Source organism: Suricata suricatta, chromosome 2 (genome assembly GCF_006229205.1).
Source record: "Suricata suricatta isolate VVHF042 chromosome 2, meerkat_22Aug2017_6uvM2_HiC, whole genome shotgun sequence".
Lineage (NCBI taxonomy): Eukaryota > Metazoa > Chordata > Mammalia > Carnivora > Herpestidae > Suricata > Suricata suricatta.
Genome location: NC_043701.1, coordinates 31,357,309 through 31,368,707, shown reverse-complemented (window position 1 = coordinate 31,368,707; position 11,399 = coordinate 31,357,309). Strand labels below are relative to the sequence as shown.

At 40.1% G+C, this 11,399-nt stretch overlaps 1 pseudogene; it reads left to right on the top strand.

The window, feature by feature from the left end:
- The first annotated feature begins 1,940 nt into the window (after positions 1-1,940).
- Positions 1,941-3,559, top strand: LOC115274784 (annotated as a pseudogene).
- The last annotated feature ends 7,840 nt before the right edge of the window (positions 3,560-11,399 follow it).

The window sequence follows — 11,399 nt, the reverse complement described above, 5'->3', positions numbered from 1 at the left end:
GTAAGTCTGGCATAATTGGGAAGGGAAAGTTAACCACTAAAGTCATTCTTTTTCAATCAAGTTGAATAATCAAGTTGAATAATCAAATTGCACTGCTAAAACCACTTATTAGGTACCATGGGGCTGGTACACTGTTAGTAACCTCAAACTGTAGACCGATCTGGTCATCCTAACAGGGATGATGCTGTAGCCACTAATGCTTCCATTATCAAATAGTTTCAACCCTGTGTGAGTTGCTATGTAGCAGAAGAGCTGGAAAGTAAAACAAAACAACAAATTACATTTCTAATATTGCCTTGAAACCATGAGAAGCATGTAACTTAGCTGCCAATCAGTTGAACCTGCAGTGAGGTTTGGACACAGAACTGACTATACAAAGTAATGCACAGGGGCACCTGGATGGCTTGATTTTGGCTGAGGTCATGATCTCACAATCAGGAGACTGAGCCCCTCAGCTGGCTCCTCACTGACAACATGGAGCCTGCTTGGGGTTCTCTCCCTCCCCCTCTGCCTCTCCCCTTTCTCTCTCTCAAAAATAAATAAATATGAAAAAAAAATAAAGTAATGCACGTGTGCTTTGTGGCAAGCACAGTGGTGAAGGCATCTGGGTTTGGCAGAATTCCAGTATCCAATATCTTGATTTGCTTGAGTGAGAAATCACTGCCTTTGACAGAAACTACTTAGAAATGACTAAATTATGTCTTCTTCTATCAGGGATAATGGGAAATAAGAGTCAGACATTACAGCAAATTAAGGACAAATGAAATTATATAGTTGACTCTTGAATAATGTAGAGGTTAGGGGCATATAACTTTTGACTCCCCCAAAACTTTACTTAATACCCCACTGATGACCAGAAGCCTTACAGATAACATAAACAGTCAACACATATTTTTGTACGTTAGATGAATTATCCACTGTATTTTGACAGTAAAATAAGCTAAAGTAAACAAAATATTACTAAGAAAATCATAAGAAAGAAAATGCATTTACTGAACTGTATTTATGGGAAAAAATGTACCTATAAGGGGATCCAGGGAGGTCAAACCTGTGCTGTTCAAGGGTCAACTTTATTTTTTAAAGACAAAGGTGTGAGAGTGAAAAATCCTACTTGCTACATTATCTATCTTGAAAATGGCTCCGTATCAATGCATGCAGACTGATCACAGTTCTTTATCTTGCTTTTAAGACATACTATTTTTTTCCCCTACTGAGGCACCTCCATATATCATTGAAAACTTGGAAAGAAGTGTTTTTAGTAGCTGTGCAAGATTTCATTGTATGTGTACACCACAATTTATAGAACCACAGCTTCATTTTTACACATTTCTGTAACACATTTTTGCTATGCTAACAACTGTGCTAAAAATTCTTTTGACATTTTGAATTATTTCCTATATCATATCCATAATCATGTTTTATGTTAATACTTTTGGTCATTTCCATCTTCTATAAACTTAAATTTAAAAAAAAAAGTAATGCATTCCAAAGAATATTCCTTATACTAGCAGTCCTCGTTTATAAGAGACACTAAAATGAAGTATTCCTCTTTTATAGCATCGTACAATATGGAAATCCTATAATTGTTTTTATTTATATTTGTCCAGAAAACATTTTATTTGCACTTTGTGGGACTCTGCTATAGATGAGTTGAGAGAAAAGAGAAAATCTATAAACTTTCTCCACGCCTGCTGCCAGGAGTCCCCTTGGGCCTCCTGGGCTCATGAGGCCTGAGCTTAAGCTCCTGCTTCCGGGGCTGCCTCTTCTCCTCCCCATCCTTTCTCCACAACCCAACCTGTCCTCACCCTCACACCGCCACCCCTTGGGAGACTGGCGCCTCAGGAACATACCACATCTGGAAGGCCAATGATGTCACAGGCCAGGGTGCCAAGTCATTGTGTGAACTTCTGGAGAAACACTATTCCGACAAAACCATTGAAATGGACAATCTGACCATCAAGCTGGTTTTCAATGTCCTTCTGGAAGTGGTTCCATCAAGTGGCAAAAACACTAAACTTGCTGTCATGAGGTGAGATCAACCCCTCAAGATTTAAAATCCTTGAGACAGAGAGAAATCCATTGTTGAAACTGAAACTGAAAATGAGGGGGAAAAAAAGAGGAAACAAAAGAAAGCATGATGGTGCATAAAATCCTGCTTGTAGCAATTTGAAAATTCATAGCATAGATGATTCTCAAAATGACCTGCCAGCATTTCCATTCCATTTAGCCATACTGTCCAAGTGTCCTACAATAGACTTTCATGTTTTTTAACTTAAAAAAAAAATAGAATTAGAGACTGGAGGGTGGGAGCATTCTGCAGGGGAGGGAGAACAAAATAGGAAGAATGAGAGATAGGAGAGAAAATAATGACAGGAGGGTAAATGGGGAGGAAAAGACAGAAAGGGAGTAGTTAAGGAACATTTCATACTCAGGTGTCCTCCTCAGACTTCTTTGAATAACCCCATCTTTTGTTTGATACTTTTGAGGAGTTAAAAACAACAACAACAACAACAATTATTTTTAAAGTTTCTTGACTGTGTATTTGGTCGATTGGCTTCATTTTGTTGTATGGGTTTGTTTTTTAATGTTAAGGGCTATTCTCTTATTTCCTTTTGTTGCAAGGACTACAAGCTTTCTATGGAGAATAGACTGTAGATTTTCTGTCCGATAAAGCATATCTACTTCTTTCATCTTCTTTTGTTTCCCTGTGGCAGGTGCAGGGGTCACAGTGCTGGTGGCATTGATGTCAAGGCACGGTCCACTCGGTCTGATTGGGCAGAAAAGTGCTCCAGCACACAGCTCTGCTCCACCATCGTGCAGAGACTATCTGGCTCCCAGGGAAGATTTCAAATGTAGAGCATTATCGGAGGGCTCTTCCTTCTTCTACCTTCTCACTTGAAGCCTTCCTCTGACTTTATCTTCTCTCAAAGTTTCCATATTGATGACAAATAAACCTATAATGCCTGTCCTGACCTCTGTCCCTGGATTCAGTCACTCTCCCCTGCTGTCTAGATGTTATGTGTCTTAAAAGTCATGGGACTCTTTTCTGTGTGTTTGCATGCCTGAGACCAATGGGCACAAAACTAGGCAAGTTATATCTTTCTTTCAACTCTTTTTTGACTCCATCTTCATAGTAGCAGCTGTGGTGGCTGCAGTTTGGTCTCTTTGTCCATGCCCAGGAGCTACACACCCTTCAAGTGACCAGCCAGGACATGATCACCCAGGTCGAGGCTCATGTAGTGTTGCCGGAGGGCATCGTTCCAGAAGATCAAGTTGTACTCCCGGCAGGCACAGGACAACTGAGGCTACCCTAGGTCGGTGTGGAGAGGAGGCTCTGAGCACCCTGGAAGTAGCTGGCCGCATGCTTGGAGGTAAAGTCCATGGTTCCCTGGCCCATGCTGGGAAAGTAGGAGGGCAGACTCTCAAGGTGGTAAAACAGGAGAAAAATAAGAAGACAGGCGGAGCCAAGTGGCTGATGCAGTATAACTGGTGCCTTGTCAATTTTGTGCCCACTTTGGCAAGAAGAAGACCTCAATGCCAACTCTTAAGTCTGTTGTAATCCTGGCTTTCCCCAATAAAGCCACTTAGTTGAGTCAAAACAAAACCAAAAACACCCCAAATTTAGCATATTAAATTTGGCCACTTTTCATAAATGCCAGCAGTAGCCTTGAACCACCCGAGAATCCAAGTCATGGTTGTACTTTTCTTTCCATTTTCTGTATTCAGTCTTGAAGTAAGTATTTTCGATTTCTTCCTTTTTTGCCTCTTTTGCATCTATATCCTCCCTTTATGCTCCCTACCAACCATCTTGGCTTGGACTTTTTACTACTTTTCATCAGTACTGTTACAAAAGTCTCTTGGTTACTTCCCTAACCCACAAGCTTTCCTTAATCCATCTTGTATATTGCTGCCAGATTCCTTTTCTGAAGAGACTGTAAAACAGGAGTCTGAGAATGAGAGCCTATCAAAATTCAGAATTGTCTGAGTTTTCCTGATAGCTGCATAAGGAACTCAAGATTTTAAAAGGGTATGATCACAGAAAAGTAGGCAAATTTTCCACAGTTGTGGTAGGCAGCTTCTACCATGGCCCCAGTGATCTTCCCTCTGGGGTATTCATGCTCTTGTGTAATTCTCTCCCCTTGAATGTGGGCTAGACCAGCTGACCTTCTTCTAACAAATGGAATATTGTTAAAATGATAAAACAATGAGATGGCACTTCAGAGATTTGTTTACGAAGATACTATGACTCATCTTGCTGACTCTCACTCCCTCACATGCTCTGAGAGAAGCCAGGTGCCATGCTGTGAGCTGTCCTGTGACAGGCAAACATGACAAGGAACTAGTGTCTCAGCAAGAGACTGGAGTCATGCAAATAGCTAAGTGAGTGAGCCTGGAAATGGATCCTCCCCCAGCTGAATCTTGAGATGAGACCACAGCCCTAGCTGACACCTTTATTGAATCTTGAGAAATTCTGGGCCAAAGGACCCAGCTAAGCCTCAATTCTTAACTGACAGAAATCATAAAATAATAAATGCTTACTGTTTTAAGCTGTTAAGTTTTGAGATATTTTATTATGTAGAAATAGATAACTAATACCACAGTTTAGTGTATATAAATCCAGATTGGGTTTTTTTTAGCTGTTTCCTCTTTCTCTATAACTTATGGTCAGAAGCAAGGGGGTAATAGGCTGCAATAATAATTTTTGGCAAAGTCCTGATAAGAAATAACTTGCTGCTTCATGGAGCAAGCAACAGAGTGTAATATATGATGGGAGAAGCAAAGGAAATGGGAGGAGCTTATAACGGACATCAGAGGCACATCAAAATCAGGAGACATGACTATGACCTGGGTACTAAGCCACATTATCTACATCCCAAATGACAGGCAATGCAGAATACATGCAGCCATAGAGTCCATCACAGGGAACTGGAGAGAACACAGGATAGGCAGAAAAAAAATTAGAATTACTCATGTTATATCCTGGAGCCTTCTTGAATGGTCTCAGGGTAGCTGGTACCAAAGCCAGAAAGCACCTTGTTTTCTTTTACAACCCAATTTATCTTAGGTGGAAAATGGAAAATATAGACCTAACCTGCTTCCATCATGTCACATCACTACTTCTGTTGCTTGCTTTTGAGGATTTTAACATTCGCCTTCTATTCCCTGTCTTTACTTTAGCCAATGGAGGTGCTCATGATCTCATAATGCAGTGTATTCACTCTCAGTAGCCTTACCACTGACTATAACCTCCTTTTCCCTCTTTATTTAATTCCCATTCATTTGTAAAGTTCAAGGGAAATCCTAAATTCTATATATCATGCAAAATGATTTAAACAATTTCTCTGGATCTACCATGAAGTTATGAAATATCGATCAACTAATTGAGTATAAATTGAATATACCATTTTATTTTGAACATAGCGAATATTTGTTAGACATTCCCAGGGATACACAATATGTGTATTGCATGGCCACTCCCCATAGAGACTCTCAATCTTATTATAAAGATACAATCTTCCTCTGTGAAACAATCAGAGAACACAGACAAGATAAGTCAAGTTGCTGCTTATAAGTGCTTACCTTTTGAAAGGAAAGGAGAGATTAAAATAGTTTTTATTGTTTCAAAGTATTTTCTCTTCTCACCCTTGACATTGTATATAAATGGGAACTTCAAGGTTCTAGTAACATAGATGGTTGCCTAGAAGTTAGTCCTTACTTGAAGCTGATTAATCAGTTATTCTGAGTGAATAACTCAATTCTGGAGTTATTATGCTCTCAGCTGTCTTTCACAAAGTCCAGATGTTTGCATCCCAGAGAGAGGTCTTGAGGGAGTTGGGGTAATGTTAGTAAACTAACCCGGCCACATACAAATTTAACATCATAATGTGTTATGTGATGCCTGCTACACACTATCCAACCTATTTCCTAGCCTCTCTCTTCACCTAGGCCCATATGAATTAAAATGCAGAAAGTCTGTGTTCTTTAAACTTGTTTCATAGCATGATTTCACTCTATCACTGAACACTACTTAATTTCTTTTTAAAAATGTTTTCATTATTTATTTTTGAGAGACACACCATGTACAATGGAGAGGCAGAAAAAGTGAGGGACAGATGATCCAAAGTGGGCTCTGTGCTAACAGAGAGCCTGACGTGGGGATTAAATTCACGAACCATGAGATTATGACCTGACTTGAAGTCAGACGCTTAACCGACTGAGCCACCCAGGTGCCCCTCCTTCATTTCTTATAACTAGTCTATCATGTTTGTCCCTGAAAAAAGAATATAGTTATACTTGGGAATAATTACAAGTTGTTAATAATTTCATAATAGCAAAATATTTTGAAATATCATTGATAAAATCTTTACTATTGATAACTGTTATTGTCCAGCCCTTTACCCAACAAGAATAAAGCAACCATTACTTCAGAGCACAAGCAGAATCAGCCAAAAGCAAGGAAGAAAGTGTTCATCTTTAGGTCTCAAAATAAACTTTTAAAAGTTAGGTACAAAAATCATGAAAGCACAGGCTTCTTGTAATGGTAGTTTTGCACTGGAGAAAGAAAAGGATTTTCTAAACTCCTAAAGCTTCCCTTTATAGGTCTACAATCATAAAGCATAGAGACTTAGCATAAACTATAGGAGAGAAAGGATGCACATTATGATCTTTTCAAAGACAATTTCTAGTTGCACCAGAGAATGAAGAGAGGAGACACAAACGAGGTGAGTGTGGTGCCTCTGATAGTGTTTTGGCCCTTTACTTTTTCCGAGGTGGAAATCCTGACTGGGAGCTGGGGTGGGGGCTGGAGGAAAGGAAAGGTGGAGAGATCTGAGAGCAAATAGGACTTACACTTTTCTTCCCAACTGGCACCAAAGTGATCTGCATTGACTGACATTGGGGTGAGACAGCAATGATCTGTGTTTAGGTCAGGAGAGATCTCAAGGAAGTATTTGCTCCTGGTTTCCACTAGGATTTAGGCAAGCCAAGGAAAGGGGCAGAAGCCCTCCCCCTCACCCCTGCCCCCACCAGGGAAAACTAGTAAAACTGTTGAGAGAGTATATGGACTTGTGAGTTCTCCAGGTAGGGATGAGGTGTGTAGATGTCACTTCCAGAGGCTGTGACAGGGACTATGAACATCAATCAATAGTAACAGCTGTTGACTTGCCCTAAATATAGTTGGAACCCATTGGTTTAGAATATCATAAAGGCCACAGGGAATGAAGCACCCAGAGCTATCAGGGAGCATCTCAGGTCACCATGTGGACCAGACAACTATCCCCCTGAGGTCACAAGGTTTCTCAAGTATTATGGTGCCTACACGCCATCTGGTTAGAAGCAAAGGAGGAAGGGGACAGAAGCTATGTAAAACTGTCCATCAACTCCAACATGAGGAGTCAATCTGGAAGAGACAAATTTTCAAGAAGAAATATACCTTTAATGAGAAAAATTAAAGTCCTCATACCCACCCCACTCCTGCCAGTCCTTTACATCCCCCTCCCCCAATTATGGAAGCAAGGTCATCTGAGAAATTTGAGTTCCATCCCATAGAACTCTCATTACCATTCTTCCTTCTGAATCATAATGTCTCTAAATCTGACACTGCCTACAATAATTTCTTCCTTTCCAAGTTTACTTGAAGGAGTATGAGGAATACATAGAGTCTTAAGAGTCAGTGATTGATTCTGAATTAGTTTTCACAACACAGTAAAAACCAATCATACGCCAGATCAAACTCCAGATGCATAAATTGTGGGGGTAACAATTTGCTAGATTAATGAAACCAGAGGTCTGGTTAGGGCTGGCCAATCACTGATCACACTCTGACCAAATTTACATCATCTCTAAATTTACAATGTTTCAGGATGCTCCATCTGGGGGTGGTTAGAGTACTTGAAAAACATATTGTCATCAATATTAAAATGGCTAAGATAAAGCCTGCACCCTTTTTTATGAAACAGTTCTGTTTCTTCCTTTTTTAAAAAAATCAGAGTGGTAAAAAAAACTGTGGCAATCCTTTAGGTGGTGGTCATCTATTATTTTAAAGTGTGTGTTTATGATACAATAGAACTACCTGCTTCTCATCTAAACAGATTAAGATCCTATAATAATACAAAACACACAGTATTGGGGCGCTTGGGTGGCTCAGTTGGTTGAGCATCTGACTCTTGATTTTGGCTCAGGTCATGATTTCAGGTTCCCAAATCTGAGCCCCTTGTCAGACTCTGCACTGACACTGTAGGGCCTGCTTGATATTCTCTGTCTTCCTCTGTCTCTGCTCCTCCCCTCCACTCATGCACATGATCTTTCCCCCACCATCCCACATCTCTCCCTCTCTCAAAAACAAATAAACATTTAAAACACACACAGACACACAGACACACACAGTATCTCCTAAAAGTTTTGTGAGAAGCTGAGCCATTCTTTCCATCTGTGCTAGTGAGGCTATATTTTATGGTGACAGATGTGAATGGCTAAGGATATACCTACCATGAGTCCTTTTCTACTTGGCCAACATGTGTAAAATCTGCTACAAAACCTTAGGTTTAAACCTTTCTCCTCAGATGCCCAAAATAATACCCTATTTTGAAGTAAGTAGATTTTCAAACTCTTTATCAAAATGCAACCTGCTCCATTTTATAGATGGAGTATCTCTTTGTCTTTTGTGAGCATTTGAACCCATCTCTACTGCAGTGGTCTGCCCAGTCTCCTTTGCTTTGAATGGTAGCAAATCTGCTTTGCTATAACTGTGTAACGATTACAACAAAATCACCTTCATTTGAGTTGTCACAACTATACCCACTTCCTTCAAGCAAATTAGACCATTTAACGGAGCTAACAGCCTTCACTGTCCTCTCATGCCTGGTACAAGATGAATGAACATATTGGCTGATGGAAACTGACTTTTTTTTCTTTCCAATTTCTCTCCCAAACCTCCTAAATCAGTATTCAAAGCCATGTCTCGATATTTGATATTTATGCAGACCAAACACTTTAGAGGAGCCCTCCAAGACATCCTGTGGTGCTCTCCAGACCCATTAACTTATATTACCTCTGGTTTTAAACAATCAGATGCTCCCTGAGTATGGATGAAGGAAAGCTGTGGCACTCACCAGCAGAAACTCTCAGCAGGAGTCATGACAATCTCCTGCGCAGCCAGACAACAGAAGCATTGCAGAGACACCTAAGTGGGACTATATTACTCTTAAAAGGAAAGTCACATACACCCAGGAGGCACTATGCATTTTACAGATTATTGCAAAGGGGATATTCCAATACTTAAATAAAAGGGAATGAGCAAGGAGAGCCACAAAAATAGCAAGTCTTCTCATAAATGAATATTAATTTAAAAAATTGATGTCCTAGTGCTGAATTGTCTGATACCTCTCAACCGTAAAGTCAGAGACAATCCTGGGTGACAAGCAAAGAAGTCCTCACAAGATAATTAGGTGACAAGCAAGCATATTGTCAAATGGGTCATATAACTTCTGAGGCAGCTCTTTTATTGAGTTTGTGGTCATTATTCCAATGTGAGACGGGACATATTTAAGGCATTCACATTATTTTCTGTAAATACAGTAGTTCCCCCCTCATTCATGGGGGACACTTCTAAGACCTCCTGTGGATGCCTGAGAGCAAAGATAGTACTGAACCCGATGTATACTATGTTTCTTCCCATACATCCAAAGTTATGATAAATTTATAAATTAGACACAGCAAGGGTTTAACAACAACCAACAATAAAATAGAACAATTACAACAAAAGTTTTGTGAATGTGGTCTCCCTCTCCCAGAATATCTTACTGTGCCATGCTCACCCTTCTTGTCATGATGTGAGATGACAGAATGCCCACGTGTTGAGAGGAAATGAGGTGAGTGACATGGGCACTGTGCCATAGCGTTAGGCTACTTCTACCAACCTCAGAAGACTGAGGCTGACTCTGGCTAACTGAAACCTCAGAAAACAAAACCAAAACCATGGCCAAGTGAGGACCACTGCAGTACATGGACTACAACCACTGAGTAAGCTGACTCGTACTTTACCTTTCTGCTGGAGACAAACCTATAGAAACGGTCCTTCCACGCTAACGTCAGCCCAGGAGCTTGGGCTCATCTGAGAGGCAGAGTCAGGGCCAGCTCCTACGTGGGTACAAGTGGCACTTTGACGCTCTTTTATTCTCCTTTGTACCTCTGCCAGTTGTTTAAAAAAAATGCATTTTCAGGAAAACAGAGTGAACATGTTTCTATCTCATTCGCACTTAAATGTTAACAATATTTTGTAAGAGTTAGTTGATATCCAAAATCGTTATTTTTATTAATGTTTTAGAACAAGGGACTTGAATTTGGTCCATTATAAATTATTCTGAGCACTCTCGCCCACTCTTCTCCCTGCAACGCACAGAGCTTGAGTCACTTTAAAAACATCTTCATAACCTTAATTTTACTTTTTAATATATTAATCATGTGTCAAAGTTTTAAAAATCTAGATAACGAGGGGGAAGATGGTGGAGGAGGAGGATCCCAAACTCACCTTGCCCTACAAATACACCTAGATAACACCCACATCAGTGTAAACAACTCAGAGAACAACCTGAAAACTGGCAGAACAGACTTTCCACAGCTCAACATAGAGAAGAGGCCACATCAAAAACCACAGGAGGAATGAACAAGTGCTCTGGAACCAAGCTCACCTCCAGATTGCTCAGGAGGCAAGGCCATCACAAGCACAGAGAAGGGAGAAGAGCAGATAGATAGGCACCCGAGGCACCGGGGCCTGTACTGGGAAGACAGATCCCCACAACATGTGGCTTTGAAAACCAGAGGGGCTTAACATCGTGAGCTTTTGTAATCAGTGGGGCTGAATTTCTAGAACTTTAAAATCATCTTGCCATTTGGAACAATATCTAGAAGGTATAATGCTAAGTGAAATGTTGGTTAGAGAAAGACAAATACCATGATTTCACTCCTATGCGGAATTTAAGAAACAAAACAAAGGTTAAAGAAGACAGACTTTCAGAGAACAAACTGGTGATAGTCATGGGGAAGTGGGCGGAGATTGTGAGAAACAGGCGCTGGGGGTGTACACTTAGTGCGATGAGCACTGAATAATGCATAGAATAGTTGAATCAATATATTGTACACATGAGACTAATATTACACTGTATGTTAATTATACTAGAATTTTAAAAATTCTAGACAGAAATTATTTTCTAGCAAGGACTCTTACCTGGCACTTTTTATTCAAATGCCCAATTTCAAACATTCCAGTGTTGAGAGAATTAAATTTGAACCTTTGGAGGTGGGTTCCAGGCCTCATTATTTTTTCCAAGCATTTCAGATGATTTTTGTCTGAAGGCAGATTTTGAAAATCACTGGTTTACAGGAGTGGAAATTAGAAACTA